At 40.1% G+C, this 20,832-nt stretch overlaps 1 protein-coding gene across 5 annotated transcripts in view; it reads left to right on the top strand.

Annotated features, from left to right (window-relative positions):
• The window catches only part of SMPX (small muscle protein X-linked), a 40,843-nt gene that overhangs the window by 12,982 nt on the left and 7,029 nt on the right, over positions 1-20,832 (top strand). Inside the window, exon 5 of one of the 5 annotated variants that reach the window (XM_085559802.1) lies at positions 9,196-9,346. The exons of 2 other annotated variants lie outside the window; for them this stretch is intronic. The gene's annotated coding sequence lies outside the window, so the exon portion shown is untranslated. Of the gene's footprint in view, positions 1-1,212; positions 3,583-7,608; positions 8,421-9,195; positions 9,347-20,832 lie in introns of those variants that run through there. 2 more of the 5 variants (XM_085559820.1, XM_085559813.1) reach the window with 2 other exon arrangements.

The following is a 20,832-nucleotide window of genomic DNA, read 5'->3' as shown; positions in this document are numbered from 1 at the left end:
GTTATTTCAAACATAGATTGTGTTGGAGACTATATCCAATGATATATGGCACCCATCAACCGGCCTGAAGCAGTCTATTCAGCATACTGAGAATTTGGTGTATTTGGAATATTGAAGCCACCTTAAAGCCACCTTAAAAATAACATATTGCTTCAGAAGCACAAGTTTTGCAAAATATTGAACTTGTATTTTTACAATATAACCACAAATTAATGTTTTACAATGCAAATAAATTTATTGCAGTGATGGACAAGTAGGTCAATATTTTTAAAAAGTTCCTTTGGAAAATTAGTTATTTGATATTAAATTATTTATGTAATTCAAAATTTACCTACTAATGGTTCCATGTATTTGATCACACAAACATACCCAATGCTATTTGTGGCACTCCAGGACTTTCTGTAGTCCAGCACAGGAAGGAGCTGTTGGAGAGAATCCAGAGGAGGGTCACAAAGGGGAAAGGAGGGCTGGAGCATCTCTATGAAAGACAGCCTGAGAGAGTGAGGTGGTTCTGAGAGAGGCTCTGGGCAGATCTCACTGTGGCCTTTCAGGACTCAAAGAGGGCTTTTAGAAAAGATGGGGACAGAATTTCTTGTCATAGGATAATGAGTAGTGGTTTTAAACTTGAGGATGTTGGATTCAGACTAGATGTAAGGAAGAAGTTTTTTACAGTCAGGGTGATGAAACACTGCACCAGGTTGCCCAGAGAGGTGATAAATGCCTCAACCCTTAAACATTGAAGATCAGGCTGGATGAGGCTCTGAGCAGTCTTCCTGGTCTAGTGGAAGATGAGTCTGCTTATTGCAGAGAGGTTGGACTAATGATGTTTAAAGACCCCTTCCAGCCCAAACCACTCCATGATCATTTTATTTAAAACAAAATATTCAGCACTTCAGTGCCAACTTCAGAAAAATTTATATCTGATTTCAAACAAGACCTGTAAACCTTTGTTGTTCTACATTCTGAATCTTATAGAAATTAATGATAATTTCTGTCCATGAAATTATACTTTTATTTCCTTTGAAAAGCCTTAGTCAGTAAAGATGTGTCAGGCACTTACAATGAAATCTCAGATGTACAGAGAAATTTTAATTAAAAAAAAAAACAAAAACACCACCCTGGCTACAGTAAGAAAAAGATAGCTGTGTCACATAATATTCACCTGAATTGCTAGCTGTGCATACTGACTGATAACTCCTTTTTATCCTGAAGAGAGGCAGAGGAGTTGAGCAGGAGAAAATCATCTGGAATTTACTGCACAGAAATATAAATGAAGACCAGAGGAAAATAGAAAGCAATGCAAAGGGGTTCTGGGACTGCAGAAGTGCTAAGAACCAGGAATCTTAAAAGAAATGGTGTATAATTTGAGTGCACTACCTCAGTGCACTCTGCATCATTAACTTATTTTTTATGTCCAGCATAAATACGCCATTTGGAAGGAAGGAGTGTATAGTCTTTTCTTGCTTTTACCCTGCTGTGTCATAATATTCCTGATATTTTAAAGATGCAATAGAGTCTTTCTCTTCAGGAAACTTGGGAAAAAAACATTTTGTAAAATGTAACATTTTAGTCATTTCACTAAAGCACTGCCCAGAGAAATATGAATTTTTAATGTGAGGCTTTAAAGAGGTTTTTTCCTGTAAGAGATATTGCAATGTAAATTTAGCCACATATTTACTCTCAGATGATTGCTGTTTTTAACATTTAAAAGTTTTTTACTAATTACCTCACTGAGAATCTGACAGAAACATTTAGGGCATGCTCAGATGTTCACTCTAAAGTTTTCTACAGAAAGCTCAGTAAAGTAAAGGGCATCTTGAAAGCAGAGAGGTTATTATGAAGTAATTTTTGTCTCTGTCCTTCTTTTGATGTATTGGTTATCAGGTTCTGACAGGGATACAGATTTCTAGATTTTGGGTAGTGCAGTCACAGATCAAATCTGAAAACTCAGTTTCCACAGGAGCTCCTCGCTGGAGCCTGTGAGTTTGGATGTTGTTCAGAACTAAGCATGTGCATGAATTCCACATAAAATTGAGATGTAAATTAATCACATGCCACATCCAGCAGTCTTGAGTGATACTAAATCTAAGGAATGTCCCCTATAAGAGGAAATTCGTCAGATTCAGTGCTTAAGTTGTGACCTGCAGCCTTGTATAAAATATGATATTGTCAGAGAGCTGCTTTATGATTGATCAAGCAAATCCGGAGAAGATTATCTCAGTCTGCAAGAAATGCACAGTCACATATGCCTGATACTTTGCTCCATCTACAAGGAGGGGTTAGAAATCATCCTTTGGCTGTGATGATCTCAAAAGTATGGTGAACTGACTGGTCAATGGAATGTGCCTGTGCAGAGTGTGTACTGACAGATGAGGGTGTCCTTTGGTTTTCACAGTTTGGAAATTAATTCTCTCTTACATCAGTACTATAATCTTCTCAGATATTCACTACTGATTTCCCTTTGATATTATTTTTTTCTTTCTTGTCGTACTCTGTAGAAAATACCTACTTTAAACAGTTAGAATAACTCCAAATACTCTGGATAATTTCCATTATTCTGTGACCCTATAATATGGTACAATAAAAAAAATCACAAGTACACTTTAACATGCCACAGATATCAAAGCTTTTAGAACCACAGGAGGTAAAGTTATTTCCAACTTTACCTCCTGTATTGTCATATTTCATGCTTAGTTTCAGTAAATTGCAAGCTAACATGATTAACTTTGTATTAATTTTGATCCATGTTTTCTTGCTCAGTTTAGCAAGCAAACCCAGCAGCAAAAATAAGAAACCTACAACACATTAAGTTGGTTCATTATTTGCAAACCCATCCCTACATAATTTGCACTTTGGAGCAACTTCTGTTAAATATCTGTGGTCTTGCTCTTCACCAAATTAGGAAACATGAATAGACTTGCTAAGATCACAATAGTGAGTAGAAGAGTTGGTGGGTGGAATGTAATTAGGGAGATATCATGAAGCTGAATCCACTAAAGGCCATCAAGTACTCCTCAGTTAAGATATTACTGTAGTCAACCCTTATGGGGATCTGGTCTATCATCTATAATTAGCTAATTAGCATAATCTGTCATAAAGTTTTTTTTCTTCCATACCTGTACATGATGTGTTACATGCAGCTAGTTTTAATATACAACGTGAGTTATGATTCATTTCCCTTTTCCCCATCTACAATTTTTTTCTGCTCTCTTCACACCTGGACATTTCTACATGCACAGGAGTGAAGCATATGCAAAATAAAATAGTAGCAAAATATCATACACTAAAAATACATGCCCTCTTGAATAAGTAATGGTGGGAAGCATTTAGTTTGTGACAAATGGAACCTGCTGTGGCTGAGATTTATTGCCAATTGTTGTGATATCTCATGTGATAACTAGTATGGTGATTGTACTTGAAAATGGGCCTGAGCACAAAGTGGTATCTCACCTTAGAATACAGAGCATGTCAGCCAGTTACTTCTGCGACTCATGTTCATTCTTCATTCTGTGTCCCTTCACCTTTTGTGTCCTGAAGTGTGGAGGGCTGTGTAACAAATCTCTTTATGGTGAAGGGCCATGGAGTCTAAATGCTGGACTTTGGTTTCAGAGGACCTAAATCTTCAACTAAAGTGGTCTGGTCCTTTCCTCTTGAAGAACATCTTCTTCAAGAGGAAAGGACCAGACCAGACCACCAGAAATTTACTGTCTTGAAGTTACAAAACTCTCTCTCATGGACATAGGGGCAGCACTCCCAGCACTGTATTCTGATTATGTTTGGGGAAAAGAATTGTCAGGATCCCCATCACAATGTTGATGAGATGGTTTCTCACCCTCTGATACAGTACTTGCAGACAAATTGTTGTCTTTACCTGGAGCTCTACTGGAGAGAGTGGTTTGATTGCAGAAGGTAGTTCTGTTGTCAGGTTACAGAAGCAAGGGGAACTGTATTTTGAAGGCTGAAGAACTAGCAAAAGCTTCCTAGGGCAGGTTAGCCTTTGCATTATGCAGAGAATTCTGCTCCGCATAAAATCAGAAATCTTGTCACATAGCAGCCTCTGAGATTAGCATAATTTGAGGAAAAAAGAAAGGGTAAAAAACCCTAACAGAAGTTCCTTAGGGAATAAAGGTCTTATATCCATACACATAAGATGTTCCTTGGTGTTGCTATTAATTATTTACATTAAAAAATTTGTTGATCACCCCAGGCTAAAAATGCACATTATAACTTTGCCCACTAAAGATTTAATTACAGTTTCCTGCTATATATTGCTCTAAAGCTTCCCCTCAGTTAGCAGCAGCCATTTACCTCTCCTGGTGTCCCTGCTTTGACACACAGGTTAGTGTTTGCATCTTATTCCTGTGCTCACATGGATCAGAGGGGTACAGTTAAACTGCAGCACAGTTACAAGCAAGGTTATGGCTTTTTTTCTCCAGAAAAAACAACAATGCTTTGCTAGTAGAGGATCTCTGACCTGCTGTAAGCTCTTGAAAGAGCACTGCAGTTTTAGGAATATGTGTTCATTTAATTGAGTCCCAGCAGCCAAAGCTTGTGTGAGAGAAGGGAATCCTGCAGCCAGAGAATGCCGTGGTAGGTCAGGAGATGAGATCTCCTGGAGTGGGAGCTATGGGCTGAAGAAGGAGGATGTGCATCAAGAATTTCTGCAGGACCCTCCTGCCAAAGTCAGAGGGGTCATGGGGAGATCTCCTCCATGTGCATAAGTACCTAAAGGCAGGGTGCAAAGAGGACACAGACAGGCTCTTCTTGGTGGTGCCCTGTGGCTGGACATCCCCCAACATACTCACTGTGTGGCCAGTGTTAATTTCAAAGTGCTTCTTGTCTTCTTCTGTCTATCTATGACTTCCTACCATCCTGCTTGTTTTGATTCAGAACTCCCAGACCAGCAGCACTCAAGGATTTCACGGCCAGTCATCAATTTTGTTAGGTCCCTTCTTCTTGTAAAATTGTCCTAAAGAACTAGGTAGTTGAAAGCTTGTAGAATTTTTTTATAACATATTTAAAGTTCTTTTGGTTTGCCTTCCAGTTTTTTTGAGTCTACTTAAGATGTGCTTTCAGACTTTAAAACAGAAGAGCTAGAAATTTCTTTTCAAAGAGAAAAATATAATATCCAGGACATTACAGTATCAGAGGAATCTTTGTAATCCTTTTACCTCCTCGAGAAAAAAAAAAAAAATTTTTTTTGTTTCCCAGGGTTTCTGCAATCAGAAGAAAAAATTTAGTTGTCATGGTTTAACCCCAGCCAGCCACTAGGTACCACACAGGCACTCACTCACTCCCCCACCACAGCTGGGGCAAGAGAATTGGAAGGGTAAAAGTGAGAAACTTTTGGGTTGAGATAAAACCAGATTAATAGGTAAAGCAAAAGTCATGCAAGCAAGCAAAGCAAAACAGGGAATTAATTCACAGCTTCCCAAGGGCAGGCAGGAGTTCAGCCATCTCCTGGAGAAAAGAGCACCATCACAGATATCAGTGATGATGGGGCAGCACTCCCAGCACTGTATACTGATCATGATGCCATATGGTCTGGAATATCCCTTTGGACAATTGGGGTCACCTGTCCCAGCTGTGTCTCCTCCCAGCCTTCCACACACCCCAGCCCCTCATCAACATGGCTGTAGGAAAAGCAGAAAAGGCCTTGGCTCTGTGTAAGAACTGCTCAGCAATAATAAAAAACATTTCTGTATCATCAGCCCTGTGCTCAGCATAAATCCAAAATTTAGCCCCATACCAGCCACTGTGAAGAAAATTAACTCCACCCCAGCCAAACCAGCCCAATTTCCTCTGACATGGCCTGCAGCTGTCCTGAATTGAGTCTCCATGGCCAGCACAATGCTGTGGTAAGCCCCAGCACACACCAGGGCTCTGCAAGTCAAGGAGAGATTTCCTTCTCACTCTCTAGCTGAATTGTGGAAGAGGAGGGCGAGAACAGGCTGGATAGAGGCTTGAAGGTGTGTGTAGGAGGTTAATTTTGCCAAGTAAAGAGCAGGGCATATTCTTATAAACCACAAATGCTTCTACATAAACTAGTTAGGAAAAGAATCTGCTTTGTGGTTTTGGAAACTGACTAATAACTTCAAAACAAAGACTGAACAATCAGAAAACATTTCGCTTCAAAGCAAACTACAAGAACAGATGCTTGTATTTTTTTCCAAACAAAAAAATAATTAAAATCTTTTATTTCCAAACTGTATATTCAAGCAGAGCTTTTTATTATTATTATTACTTGAAGAGACAAGCCCAAAGTAATACCTTGAAGAAATCTGTCCTAATTTTTAGATGAGTATGTTACTAACTGCTCTGTCTGCACCATACACAAGACAGTTTGCAGACATCTTGAGATGGACAGGCTTCTACACAGAGACAGGAGAAATGTCTTCATTGAGCCTCTCCCTTTGAAACATTAATGCACTTAAAGTAACAAAATACTTCCAATGCTAGCAATGTGGGCCCACAAACCTCTGCTCTGTTCTCAAACGAGAACCATTTCCAGAAGAAAGGTCCGAGAGTTTTATCTGAAAGCTGAAAATTTTCATAGATCACTGATATTTAATAACTGCTTCCCTATGGTCGTCCTGTTCATGAACTTCTCTTAGACCCTTTTATAAAATAACCCCTCTATTTTCACTGGTGCTGTTCATGACAGATTTTCATAGAAAATAAACTTTACACTCAATTGCCTGAGTGAGATGCAATTTCTGGGCTGACATCCCTCAGAAGAAGCTTAGAAAGGCAGGAGGTCTCGTGAGATACCAGATGTTGAGGGATCAGTGAAGTGTGAAGAAGGAATAGAGTCAGCAGGCTTTTTCTTGCTTATCTCTGCTAGATGTGTTAAGAGTTAGCCCATGAACTACAGCATCTATCAACAGGTACTACTGGAATGCACTCCTATTGGAAACTTCAGAACAGAATACCAGGAATCCCTAAAACTTCAGTTATTTGCTGTGTGAACAGGTCCAAGTATTTAGATGAATGTTCTGTGACTTGAAAGACACCTATCCCAAGTCATATGCATATAAATCCATGCAGATCTAGTTTTAACCAGGGAACTGTGGACATTAGAGCAGGAACAAGATCGTACTGATCACTGTTAGGGAGCTATGAGTGATACGAGAGCCATGCTGTTTCTCTCTTCCTGGAAACTGTCCTGCTGGTGTTAGGTATGCCTGAAGCAATCAGACACTGTAATGACAGAAATCATCTGAAACACAAAATAATAAGCAATTCCAGTCATTCCCACCCTATATAGTTCAAAATGTGTTCAGCACAAGGTTTTCAAGTGCTACATGGAAGTGAAAAGGCTAACTGCTTTGGAATACATGAAGTGTGACTTCCCACATTAGTAACAGCTCAGATAGTTTTATCAAATCTACATAAATTGTAGCCAATTAAGTTGACAGTATGATCTGAAATATCTCAGCTCTGATGTGATAATCAAACGAATTTTCTTCTAAATTTAGTGCCTCATCATTTTGTTTTATAGATTTTATTCATTTCATTTGATAGAAGACTGCCTAATTATGTTCTCACAGCCTTGTGCTTAAAAACCACATAAATTACTGCATTACTGTACTTTGTCATCTCTTGCAGAACTGGCTCAATGAGCCTTGTCACCCCTGTCCAGGAGCAGGCCATCTGCAAGTGTCCCAAGCCCTGCTTTGTACTCAGGACTACACCTGCTTCAGCCACCAAATTGCTCCTGGTGTGCCTTCTTTTAAAAAATGTAGCTCTTTTAGTGCCAAGGCTACCTCTGTTTCACACTTATTTGCAAATTTCTTCAGAGAATAACATTTTGTAGTGTTTGAGCTCACTGTGTATAGGTAGAACATCATATGTATGTAGAGCTCACCATGACACTAATCCCAAAATCTACTGTCCCTTTGTCAACACTACTGAGGAAATGCTAAGCTTCCAGTGCAGTTGGGTTTTGCTGACCCTATCTGCCGTTAATCTTCTAATTTCCCTTTGATTTGCCAAATATGCTGTATTTCCATGTGAACAAAGGACACAGCAAAAATGAGCAGTTCCCTGCAGAAATACGTATTAGTTTTACTCTCAGTGTTGGTCATAATTTATTTTTCAAATTTGATTTGCTGCAGGTTTTAGCTAGCTGAAGGGAGACTCAGCTGAACTAACTTTTACTTCAACTTGGGAACAAGAATAAAGCCTGTTTTTTTGTCCTGCCATTTACTGCTCATAACAGTAGGGCTGCATTTGCTTCTGACTGCAATTGAGTGAGGTTCATGGACAGACATGGGTTCCAGAAAAGCATAATAAAGCCCTCAGTCTTGCTATTCAGAACTTACTCCCCCACCTTGGTAAAGTTGATGTAGCATTGCTTTTAATTTAATAATTCAGTTATTCAATGGATAAAAGAAATAAATGGAGTCCTTCAGCTTTTAGCTCTCCTGGGTCTTTGTTCTCGTTTATTGCCTTGGAGCACACCTTGTCTTAAAATTGCTGCTACTCCCACGTGAGTTTGCAGAGCCTTTCAGGGCACAGAGAAGCAATCTGGAGCAAATGATGGCAGTGCTGGGAAGGCACTCGGGGCAGGGAGGCGCTGGCCGGGGTCCCCAGCTCCAGAGATGAGCCCGGGAGGAGCGGCCGTGTCCGCAGCCGCCACTGGCAGGGCTGGGCACAACGGGGCAGCTGGAATTGCTTTTACTGAGAAAACATCAAAGAACAAAGAGCTCTCCCCAAAGCCAAAATGCTCCTCTTCTGAGGGAAGGATGACGACAATAAGTGGATATTGCTGTTTCAAAGCTTTGAAACGTGCTGCCTTTGTGCGGAAGATGAAACCAACACAAAGTATGTACTGAAATGGAAAAAAAATGCATATGCAAAGACTTGAAACCAAATATTTGAGCTAAAACAGGCAGAATATAGGGAAAAGGACACCTTCAGTTTTTCTGTGTTTACAAATTGCACTGCTCTTGACTGCAGTATCCTTCCCAAAGACTGTTAAAGATGAGATAGAGTATGTCCTCTGCTAAAATTAATGAAGGATCTCAGACCTCCATTAAATACTTAATGAAGGATCTCAAACCTTTTAATTTTGAATTTCTCAATTTCCTTGGTCTTGTGGTTTTGTCTGAAAATATTTGAATTGATCTGTCTCTTCAGGCTTTGAATAGAAGCATTTATTTTTGAAAAATATGTAATATTTCTCTCTTTCAGTTCTCAAGAAAAGAAGAGCTCTCTCTGTGAAGATGAGACATGTTTTCAGTTTTTAAATCCATTTTGCTGAAAGTTAAGAGAGTCTGGATGGCTATACCACACATGTACCCTTTTTTTAGTTTAAGCCCTTCATTAAAAAAGTAACAAATAATGTAATAGTTCATCTCTTTCTGCTTTTTATATGCTTCTAAATTTTTTATTCTGGAACCGAATCTTAATTCCTACTTTTTGTTTTGCAGTCACAGGTTATCCAAAGCAAGTAAAAAGTAAAATATTCTTTGATATCCATAGGCATTTCTTACATGTACAAAAAGCCAATATTTTCATTTTCTGAGATATGCCATCATATATGTGAATAATGGGGCAAATTAATTCTGCAGCTAAGTGTTGTCTGTCTCCAGTTACTACAGTTTAACACATTGCTAGACAACACCTGAGCCACTGCTGAGCTCATGAATGCTCCAAAGTCTGTGACAAATCATATTTGTGTTCTGCCTTACATGCGTAGAGAACAAGAACCTGGCCAAACCTGTGTTAAACCTGGCCACAGAACACCACAGGTCACTTGACAAGCAGTCGTGGGCCATGTCCAAGTGTGATCTGCAGCTGGGTTGAAGTTAAGAGCACCAGTTTCCCTAAGGCAGGATGACAAAGAGGGTGATCAGCTCCAACACCATCAATGCCTTGCTTTAATAGACACCATGGCTCTCAGAGAACCTGGTGCTGACCTGGGGCTAAAAGCCTCATTTTTGAGCTAAAGAAGCAAAGTCAAGTCCTTGGGGCTCCATTTCCAGTGAGATTTTTGGCATCTTAACCATATTCATCAAGGCAAATGCATGGTATAAAGTCATGTGCCACGGCAGAAGAGTACCTTGAGCCAATGGAACATTCATCGACATCCCCCAGCAGTGTCTGGAATTTTATTAGCAGCACAGGAACCAGATCCACATTGGGCAGAACGATGCAGGCAGCTCCAGATAAGCCATCCAGGATGGCAGATCAACACCTTGCCCTGCTGTGTTCTGACCTGCCCCAGGGAGACACTTCATCTCCCTGTCTCCCAGTGGTCTCATGGCCATGGAGGTGATCCTCTTGCATCATCTACCAGAGGGAAGAGCTGCCTGAACCCCAGCTTCTGTAAACACTTACTGGCCCCCTGGCTCCAGGGACCTGAAGTGCCTCAGACCCTGAAAGCAGGCAGGAGTGGAGAACAGCTGGCCCACATTATGGCACTGTCTCCTGCCTCAGTTGCTGTATCCCGAGGGACAGACGAAGGCCAGAACTGTCTTCCCCTGCCAGGTTCCTCTAGCATTACACAGGGATAAGTCCTGGCTCCTCCCATCGGGAAATTGGCCGTAAAGAGATGTACAAGGTTACTGAGAGAGGAAAATGGAAGTAGAGAGTCCTGTCTCACCCATAGTCCTCAGTGCCTCTGATCACACAGGTCCCTTCAGAAACTTTCTGCCTTGCAGAAACCCACACTTCTGTCATCTCGAGAAGATGGTTTTGCTTGTGCTGTTATGAACCCTTGAGACACTTCTGCAAGAAGCGTGGTGAAGTTTGTGTGGAAAGCTTTAAAAAAAATGAAAACAATCAGATTTTTTCCCCTGGAGCTTCAGCAATGTTTTCAAGTAAAGCCAGGAGACATTTCCTGTCACCCTGATTAAACAGTGTGAACTGTCTCCTCCAGATATGCTCCAATTTTTTAAAAAAGCAAATAGAAAAATTTGCAAACATGCAAGAGAAGGGATGTGCTGGTGGCCCCTCCCTTCTGCCTTGGCTCAGTGGTTATCACACATACACAGCCAGGAAGCATGAATAAACCAGGTCAGGTCCTTCTTTGCCTCAAAAGGATTAAAACCCACAATTCTTGCTTCCCTGGAGACTGCAGACTAGCTTGGCAGGGGGGCCCTTTCTAGATTTCAAGCTAAAGCTCACCTTCTGTGCAGAAATGAATTAATGTGCAGATAAGTCAGCCTGATGGCAGCTTAGCAATGTGGAGCTCAACTGGAACTAAGGAAACTTGCTTGCATGTGCCTTAGCCTGTGGATTACTGTGTGCCATGTCTAAAGGCTAATTTGTGTAGCAACAGTCTTCTTAAGCTATGATTTGAAAGAAACCAGGGTGGCTGCTGCTGTGTGTTTGTACAGTCTGATGCAATTTGTAGGTGCTGAGGGGGACAGTCTCTGTGGAAACCCACCAAGCTTCTGGGCACTGCTTAGGTTTACATGTCTCCCTGGCACTCAGATGAGCAAGGTTATTTAAGCTCAGGTCATTTTAGATGGGCATGAGCACAGTTTGAGGTTATGGTGTAGCTGGCTTGTGGTTTTGAGGACCACAATTTTGGATTTAAGTACCTGCATCCCATTTCCACCTGAGGCATCCAGATTGCTGGGACTGTCCTCTAGTGGTAAAGAGCTCAACCCCAAGGTTACTCAGTGGGAACCGTGCTCATGAATCACTTAAGTGGATCTGAAAATCACAGTCCAAATTTGAATCTTTAAAGTGCATTTTTCTCACTGTTGAGAATGAATGGGGCTCTGTGTTTCTGCAGTCAGATCCAGCACCTGTGTGGTACAGCTGTGTGAGTGCTCCAGCAGGAGCTGCTGCATACCTTCTGAGAGGAGCCTTTCTGCCAAACTGAGCAAAAGAAATATTTTCCACAGAAATTGTAGATCATGGCCATGCAAATTCAAATTGGTCTCTGGTGCCTGTTTTTTTAACAGCAGGTGATTCCTCTCAGCTTTTCCTTCTGTTTCTCTGTGGAAACATATTCTTTTTCTTTTCAATTTGTTTAGTCAGAAAACAATTTTCTGTTTTGAAACATGGTGCTGTGAGAAAGCTTAGTTCTCCCATATGTCTTCCAGTCAATCCCAATAACTCATTTCTAAATGCTCACCTGTCACAGATTGCAAATCAAATATTAACACGACAGGCAACATGTTGTAACACTTTATGTTTTGGAGAAACCTATCTATTCCTTGGAAAAAAATGGGCTTATATTTGAAACCCTAATAAATGACAAAATCCTATAAACACAACACACACACACACACACACACACACACACACACGCATGCACACACACACACACACACACACATATTTATATATATATATACACACTGGTCACTGATGTGAAAACACTCCATTTGTACTGTAGATTTATGGATTTATGTATTGAATATTAAGCTACTTGTCCATAGACAAAATGCCCCGCTACCTGCAGTAGCTTTGAAGAAGTGAGGTAATGTGAAGTATTGAACATATCCTGTACAGACCAGATGTCAGAATACACAGTTTTCTAATGCAGTCAGTAAAATGTCAAGTTAAATTAACAGCCTGTATATAATGTCTTGGCTTCATGCTTTTCCATCTCTGAGGCGATTCTCTGGGTTAGGTGCAAGACGCCTGTCAAATTTCCCAAGCTGATTAAGAACTCTCACTTTTCCATGGCAAAGGAGCCATAAAACCTCAGATGAGGCTTAAATATGCAGAAGAAGCTGCAGAGACTCTGGGTTATGTAAAAACTATGTTGGGTTTTGAGTTGGCAATCATTTTCTCACCACCCTTTCCTTTTCCTCCCATTTGCTATATTTTTCAATATATTTTGCTTCATACAAAGTGCTAAGAATTTCAGAAAAGTATTTGCAAAGTGCACATAAACCACTAAGTCTCAATTTAAATGTATTGAAAATAAAACCACAGCCAACTTCTGTCTCATCTGTGAGTATATTTGCAGGGATGTGACCATTGTCTCAGGCCCTCTTTTTATTGCACGTGCCAGAGTTATGTTGAAAGAAAACAGGTGGATGATTAGCACCACTATTAATCATAGTTCAGTTGTGCTGTGATATTATCTGTAGGCATATCAGACGTACACTATATTTATATGGAACAACACTCACTGACACATTATGAATTCTGTGAGAAGAAGCCATATGACCAGGAGAAAGTAGCATTTTTAGAAACTGTAACTAGCACAGAGAATTAAATGTGGGTTATTTGCAGTACAGACTGGGTAAGGTGGCAGAAGAGGCAGAATTCATGATGAATAAATTGGGTATTGCTGCTCAAATAGAGATATCTGAGATTTCTTTTGTCTTTCTTGGAGAGGAGCATCTTCTCGATCACAGTGTCTTCAAGATCACAGAGCTTGCTGCTAATGCATTGAGAGCAAAGAAATCAGACTGAGGGACGTTAGGGATAGGGATTGCTTCAGGTTTGGCAGGACTGGCTGGCCCCAGCCCCAGTGCTGCCCATCCCTGTTCCTGCAGTGCAGCTGCACTGAGGAACCACCTGGCTCCACACCAGCCTCACAGTCGAGAAGAAGCAACTTCCCTGCTTCCAGAGCCCAGCAAGGACCACTGAGTGTCACTTCAGCTGGCTGGGGTCTCTGGGCACATCTTCTCTTTCAGTGGCAGAGCAGCACACAACACTGGGTGTTACTCTCACAGAGCTTCAACGTGTCCAAGTGCCCACCATATCCCTGAAAAGTCCTGAAAGAGCCAAAATTACAGCAGAGATATGTTCCTTTCCTGAGGCTTCCAGACAAACACAGATCCTGGCAAAGCCCTCACTAGTGTTCACCTCTGGGAAGCTTCTGAAGTGAATTCTCTTTGTAACTTTAATTGCAGTTTAGTTTTAAAGTGGGGAGCACATAAGGCAGCAGCAGGAGAGCATATGCAGGACGATTTCTCCTCCCCAGGGTGGCAGGTCAAGGGGTGGCAGCCCTCTGTTCAAAAAGGCTCTGTAGAGGTTTGCTGCATTTTTTCCCTTTAACTCCAATAGCAGAAGCAGGTAGATTGTGCTGCTGCCCTTCTGTGTTTCCCTGGCTACCACAGAAATGTGCTTGTTTTACTTTCCCCAGCCTCTTTTCAATAGTACTGTAAAGGAACAGTGTGTCCTTCAGCTGCTTCAGCAATCTGAAGTGCTAAAAATGCAAAAAACTCTTTTCTGACAATGTTTTTTCTTCTTGTGCTTCTGGGTTTGACATTAATAAAGACCATTTTTTCCCAAGTACTAGTTTTCAAATGAATTGTGGTTTTGTCAACTCTATTGATATAATGATTTAGTACAGAACATTGCCCAAAGGGTTAATGGTGAATCGAGTTTATTTACACTGTTGATTGTTGGTAGGATGTGCGTTTGGGAATTTACTTTTTTTGGTGGGGAAAAAGAAAAAAGGGAAATAACTGTTACAGTCAGATAAATCCCAGTCAAAACATATCGGTAAATACTGCATCGTGGCAGTAACTCTTCAGGGAAACTAGAGGGCAAGCTTCTAAAGTACTTTGAGCTCTGTAAACCTGCAATTAGGTACCTCCTCAGCTTCCCAAAGAAACGCTAAGTGCCTCACTCCTAGGGGCTTGCATGTTTAATCAGCTAAATGCTTTCCAAATACTGCCCTGAGAGGGCTCAGGAAGCCTGCTGCATAAAAATAATAGTCCTTGCTATTTGTCAGCAGTCAAGCAGCCCTATTGTAAGTCTGCTGATTATTATATCCAATATAACTGAGCTGTCTTTTGCCTATCCCTCCATTTGTCACAAATTTTTGCCATGAATTGTGTCTTACTGTGTACGAGAAATCACTGTGGGCCAAATAGGGTTTTATTATTATTGTTATCATTATTGTTGTATGTGTGAGTACTGCTTAGCATCTGCATGGGGCTTGGCTTCTGACCCATTCATAAAAAGAATTGTTCACTTCCTATGGGTCAGTCTTTGAGTCAGGGGAAACTGGGTATACAGCTCATTTTTAGAGCTTGTAGTTGTCAAAATGAATCTTGAAGGTGCAGCATTAAAGTGTTTGGCATCACACACCTGAATGAAGGTGCAGATCAATGCAGCAGGAGGCTGAGATAAGGCAGAGGCTGTGGAACCAGTTTGGGAATGCCAAGTTTATGTTACACTGCATATTTAGGTCCTGCCCTCAGCTGAACCAAAAGGGAGCAGGAATAGCTGGAGTTAAACCATACTATTTACAGTTTTTAAAAAATAGTTTATTTGTCCTCTGATTTGGGAAGCTATGTCTAGCAGCTTCTGAATGTTAGGACTCTTGAGCAGGGATTAGGATTTTTGAGTCTATCAGACCTGAAATTGTTGACCCTTGGAAGCTTCCAAAGTCAAAGAGCAGCACCAGCCTCCTGGGCAGCTGCTGGGATAAAAAACTGGGCAGATCAGTCATGCTCAGTGTCCCATGTTGCATCAGGAGAATTGCTGAAAGCAAAATGTTTCCATAAAAAGTTATATTTTCAAATCACAAAACTTTCCCAGTGGAAAAATGTTCCATCAGAAAAATGTTGGACCATTTTGACTCTTGGCATTCTCTAAGGTACAAAACCTCATTGCATTTTAAATAAATTTCAGCAGCCTCAGACCATGCCAACTCTCAAGCAACAAATCAAGCAAACTTGGCTTTTTCTCCAGTAATTATCCAACCTGATAATTCTCTTGTCATTTCACCCTTTTGCTTCACTGAAGGAAGAAAGGGCGTGTTTGTAGCACACCAAGATGCTGTTTGCTTCTATTTTCATTGCCCCAGAACTTAAAATTCATAAAAAAATCATGATCTAAATATATATATGATTTTAATCCCAAAGTAAGCATATACAAACAACCCCAAAAATCAATTACCTTCAGGATACAGATGACTAGACTTTGTTTTATAAAACTTTTTTTTAACATAGTCATTTCTAAAATCAGCATTAAATGTGCTTATTTTTCAGGGACAAACATAAGACAACATTCTGCTTTGTCAAAGTTTGAGCACATGGCTTTTGAAAGCCTAACCAGCCAACAACCAGAGCTTAGACCTTTCCTCTCAACCATTAAAGTTGTACAAAAATGGAGAGCATTTGCAATAAAAAATGGGTGACAGAGCTAGGATCCTGGACAATATGTGAATTCCTATGGATAATGAAATAAAAATCTTTGGACAATATTAAAATCTGATAGGAAGTGAAAAATCAGGCAGTATGGAAGCTAAGGGTGAGTGTTTATTTTTTTGTCATTTCACGTGAATTAACATACTGTCTGCCTTATATTGTGTTGCCTGAATTTTATGATTCATAACACTTTTCCTCATACCATCTCATAGCTACAAAATTATGCATGGTTCCAAAACAAGCACATCAATGCTGAATCATTTCTACAAACCAGTAAGACTCTGAAGTAGCCTACCTCACTTTAAGTACAGGGAAAAGAAAACTTGGTATTGATATCTTAATATTTGAATATTAATAACAACTATTAGGCTTCATGTTCAGTTTTGACTGATTAACTGATGCTTTTGTGAGTCATTTATCAATTCAATATTATTTTAATATGGGATTTTTGACATTAAGTTCCTCAATTTTTTTAAAAAAGATAAAGCCACTGACTCCACAAAAAATTGTCAACAAAGACCCATGGCACCTTAAAAATGCCATTAGTGAGGGACTCCATAGGAATCAGCAGCATGCCAAATATTTCACTTTCCACAGTCTTTGTCCCTGCAGTTCTAACATCTCTGACAAAAAATAATATTTAACCTTTTGCTTACCATTTTTTAATTAAAAAAGTACAGACAATATTTAAACCCTTCTCTGTGAAAAGCACGAAGCAGTGCTGCTTAGCACTCAGTGTGTGTCTCTGGAGAAAATGCCAGCTTACCAGGAGTTTTAAGTGGCAGCCAGCATGACAATAGCAAAAGACATGAGCACCCAGGTGTGAAATCATAGAGCCTTTCCAGCAGCAGCATTTTGCTGTGTGATAGGTTGCATTCGGATTTGTGAGAATGTTTCATAAATAATTTCAGGTAAAGCTTTAATATTTGATTGGAGAGCCGGCACAAATGAAGTGCAAGCATAAAAGAAATCCAAGGGCAGTGCCTTTCTCCAGAATCTCTTTTGTGCAAAGCAACTTGAAAATCATTGTTCGTAATTTAATTATGTAGCACAGTTGTGCCTTTTTAGAGTTCATATGGCATGAGGCAGAACAACCTTGAGGGTGATAGCCCACGCCTACATTGGCTTTTATTGCACTGTTTGAGGGACCACAAGAAGACTGGATTCCCTACCATAAAAATGTCAGTAAAAATAACATAATCTTTCTCCAAATTTCAGCCTCCCCAAATCAAATATTTTTCCAGCAAAACAAAACTGGGTGGCCTGAATTTTCCCACAAAAACACAGAATATCTGGGGATTTTCAATTTCCTGAGAATGGATCCAAATTTTTAAACTAAATCAGGCCCTTTTGTCAAGAAGCTTTGATTTGTTAGATTTCCAGCTCTCTGTCCACCCCAAACAACATTTCTAAGTGCTTGCAACAGCTGTTCAGCAGCTCCAACCTTTGGTGCTGTGGTTCTGGTGCAGACACAAGAATCAAGACCATGATGAAGTTTTCCAGCCCAGGCTGCTGGAGGGTTTACACGGCTGGGAGGTTCCTCACCGAGCGTGCCCGTGTGTGCCAGGCCTGACCGTGTTTGATGTTATAAACGGGACCACACTCCCAGTACTAAAAGGGATTTCAGCATTTATTATAATGAAAAGAAAAGCCCAAAGCAAGGGGGCCTGGGGGCTGAGCAGGAGTGTTCCCCCGAGGATGCTGCGGTGCCGGCGCTGGCTCTGCTGAGCAGTGATGTGCCCGATGTTCCAGGTGGAGAGACACAGAATCAGTGGTTCAGATGCCCCTTTTGGTCCTGGTTTTTTGTCCCTTTGAATTGGTTTCTTTTTGGATCCTTCATTTGCGTGAAGGTTTAAGGCACTTGATTGTCCCATTACAGTTCTGCTCAGGCTGGCTCGTTTCGCTGCGGGTGGTGCACTTTACTTAGGTGTACTATGGTATGTAGAGTACCGTGTGTGGCAAGCACATTTCTCTCCCTCTCAGGATTTTTCATTGAGGTGCACAGAGAGAAATGAAAGAGAAAACGATTTATATTTCTGCTCCTTGTTTTTCTTATGTGGATTGTGTTTGTAGATTTGTTTACCTGGAGTGAGTGCTTGATTGGATTCTGGTGAGGATTGTTTGAGCCTGATGGCCAATCCAACCCACCTGTGTCTAGACTCTTGCGAGAGGGTCACAAGTTGTGTTGGAGTTAGAGAAAGTAGTAGGTAGTTTTAGTATCCTCCTTTTATATAGTATATTAATGTATTTTGCATAGTTATAATAAAGAAATAATTCAGCTTTCTGAATTGAGTCAGACATCGTCATTTCTTCCCATTAGGTTCACCTGCATTTACAATAACCATACTTCTTATAATGACCCTTTTCACCCCTTTTACCATAACCAAACTAACAGCACATGCTTAACAATTATCAACTGTTTTACAGCTGTTTCTAACCTATTTTTAACATTTGATCTGGGTTACAGAGTCCAGTACCAGTGACCCTGTTGCTGCCTGTGTACTCCAGCTGCAGACACCTCTGAGGTGTTTTCCCCAGCTCATCTCTGTGGTGGGCTGCCAGGTGCTGGCTGCAGGGAGCCTCTGCAGCAAAAGCACTCACCCCCATGGACATTTTCTCCTAGCTGGAAACTTTGTTTTCAGAGACACCCCTGGCTGAGAAACCCCAGTCATGCAATTAAATCTCAGAGGGTGCATTTCATATTGCATCACCACTCTCAGTAAAAGAAAGATGTCCCATTGTTTTAAATGTCACAGTTTTTCTTTTACTTCCTCTTTTAATATTTTTATTGTTTATTTGGGTGTTTTTGTTTGTTTGATTGACTTTTTGTATAGAATATTTTACCAATCATTATTTTATTTGTATTAGTATTTCATCTGGTACCTTCTGTATAGATCTTTGCCTTGTAGACACCATGTTTACCAGTCCATAATGGCTCCTAGCAACCTCTTTTCTTTTTCATGCTACTCCACCACCCAGGTGCATTGCTACTGGCTATTTTCCACCCTGTGCCTGCAAGCAGCTGGGTAGTTTTAGTTATCATTGGAGAAATCAATTGGATTTATTGCACCTCAAAGATGGTAATAAACACTTTGCAGGATCAGCCATTAGGCTTTGGCTTCCTTACTGATGAATTTGCTGTAATGATAATTATGAAGTTTCGCTGTCTGCTGTTATAGGCAATGAAAATCAACAACCATAAACTGTCCAAGAAATCCCTCTCTAATCTCACCAACATAAACTTTTTGCTCCTTAAGCTCTTTAAGTCATTTGGTTTCACTAACAGACTATTTGGGTGCACTTGATAACATGGTCAGGATGACACCTGACAGCAGTGACCAAGCTCTTGAGTGATGCCTACACTCACAGATGCTTTTTTCAAGCAGAGATTGGATAGGTGAATGAGAAACAATTAACATGAACCCAGAGAACAATTTTCCCTATATTGATAAATAATTGCCAAGAATAATAACTATAGGCACACACCTGCATGGACTTGGCAGAGCTTACTGAAGAACTAAAAAGGAAAAGCTTTTTTTTTTCCTTCAGAAAACACTAATTTAAAAGGTAGAAAGTGCTGCAGCATACTTCTCATTAACAGAAGTAAAAAGAGCCACTGCAGCTTCTTATCAACAACTTTAATCATAGCATATGGTATATGCTGCTTAATCTTTGCTAGCTATTATGAATCACAAATTACCTCATACAGTCCCAAAGCAACTGAAGATGGGTCTGCAAAATCTTTTTATAGGGGTGACACTTCAAGTTATGAGAATTTGTAGTAAAAATGTTAATGAAAAGCAGAAAATTGAATGAAAATTTGAAGTTAATGAGAGGTAAGCATCTGTTACAGCCACTGTGCATTAAAACCTGTACATTATGCAGAGAAAATTTAAGGGATAGCTCCAGAAAAAGTCATTGCAGAAGTAGTAATAATACCAATAACAGAGTATACCTGAATTTATATAGGGTTTTCTTTGTAATAACATTTTAATGTGCTCTACATAATCAGTCCTTTAAAATTCAGTCTCTTTATTAATTACTCAGGTATGATAAACTTTAAAGTGTGTTTTATCAGCTTTAAGAAACTGATGGTTTTCTATCTTTCTACACAATGTATTTATATCTGCATTTGTAGTGAATCCATTAGCTAAAAAAACCCATGCTCATTAAGGTTCTACTTCATGTAAATGAGAACTGGCAGCCCAGCATAATGTTTTAGGCAGCTTTCTGATCTCAGCCAAGAAATGCCCAAACAAAAGTAAAATTATAACTGGTCAGGCTAAAGAGGTGTAGAAGTTCAGAACACATATCCATGCTCTAGAGGTTGTAGTGTTTGTAGCACACTACAAATCCCAAAACTCTTGAATTAGTACTAGTGAAGAGGTAGGGCTATTTTTTTTTAATCTTTAACTGGAAATGCTGATATCTGAGGTTTCTTTTTTTCATTTTTGAAACTGCTACTTATTGCAAGATCTTGGGCCACATGCATGTAGATCATTGGCATCTGGGCTCCACTTACAAAAAAAAATACAATATAACAAATGACAGGTATCATGTATTTGTGGACATTAGGTCCTTCAGAGAACAAATTTAGAATTCAAGTTGATCTGAAAGACTTCTACTTGACAGCTGTCATTTCAGAATCACTGAGTGAAATTGTGTCTCTTTTGCAAGTTCCTTTGGTGTCAAAGCTTTGTGTCAGTGCAGGTAACAAGAAATTTTGATAACAGTATAACACAAGGAATGC

The sequence above is a fragment of the Lonchura striata genome, chromosome 1, assembly GCF_050655825.1.
Source record: "Lonchura striata isolate lonStrDom1 chromosome 1, ASM5065582v1, whole genome shotgun sequence".
In the NCBI taxonomy this organism is placed as follows: Eukaryota; Metazoa; Chordata; class Aves; order Passeriformes; family Estrildidae; genus Lonchura; species Lonchura striata.
The sequence above is the reverse complement of the archived record's forward strand: the minus strand, read 5'-3'. Positions and strand labels throughout refer to the sequence as shown.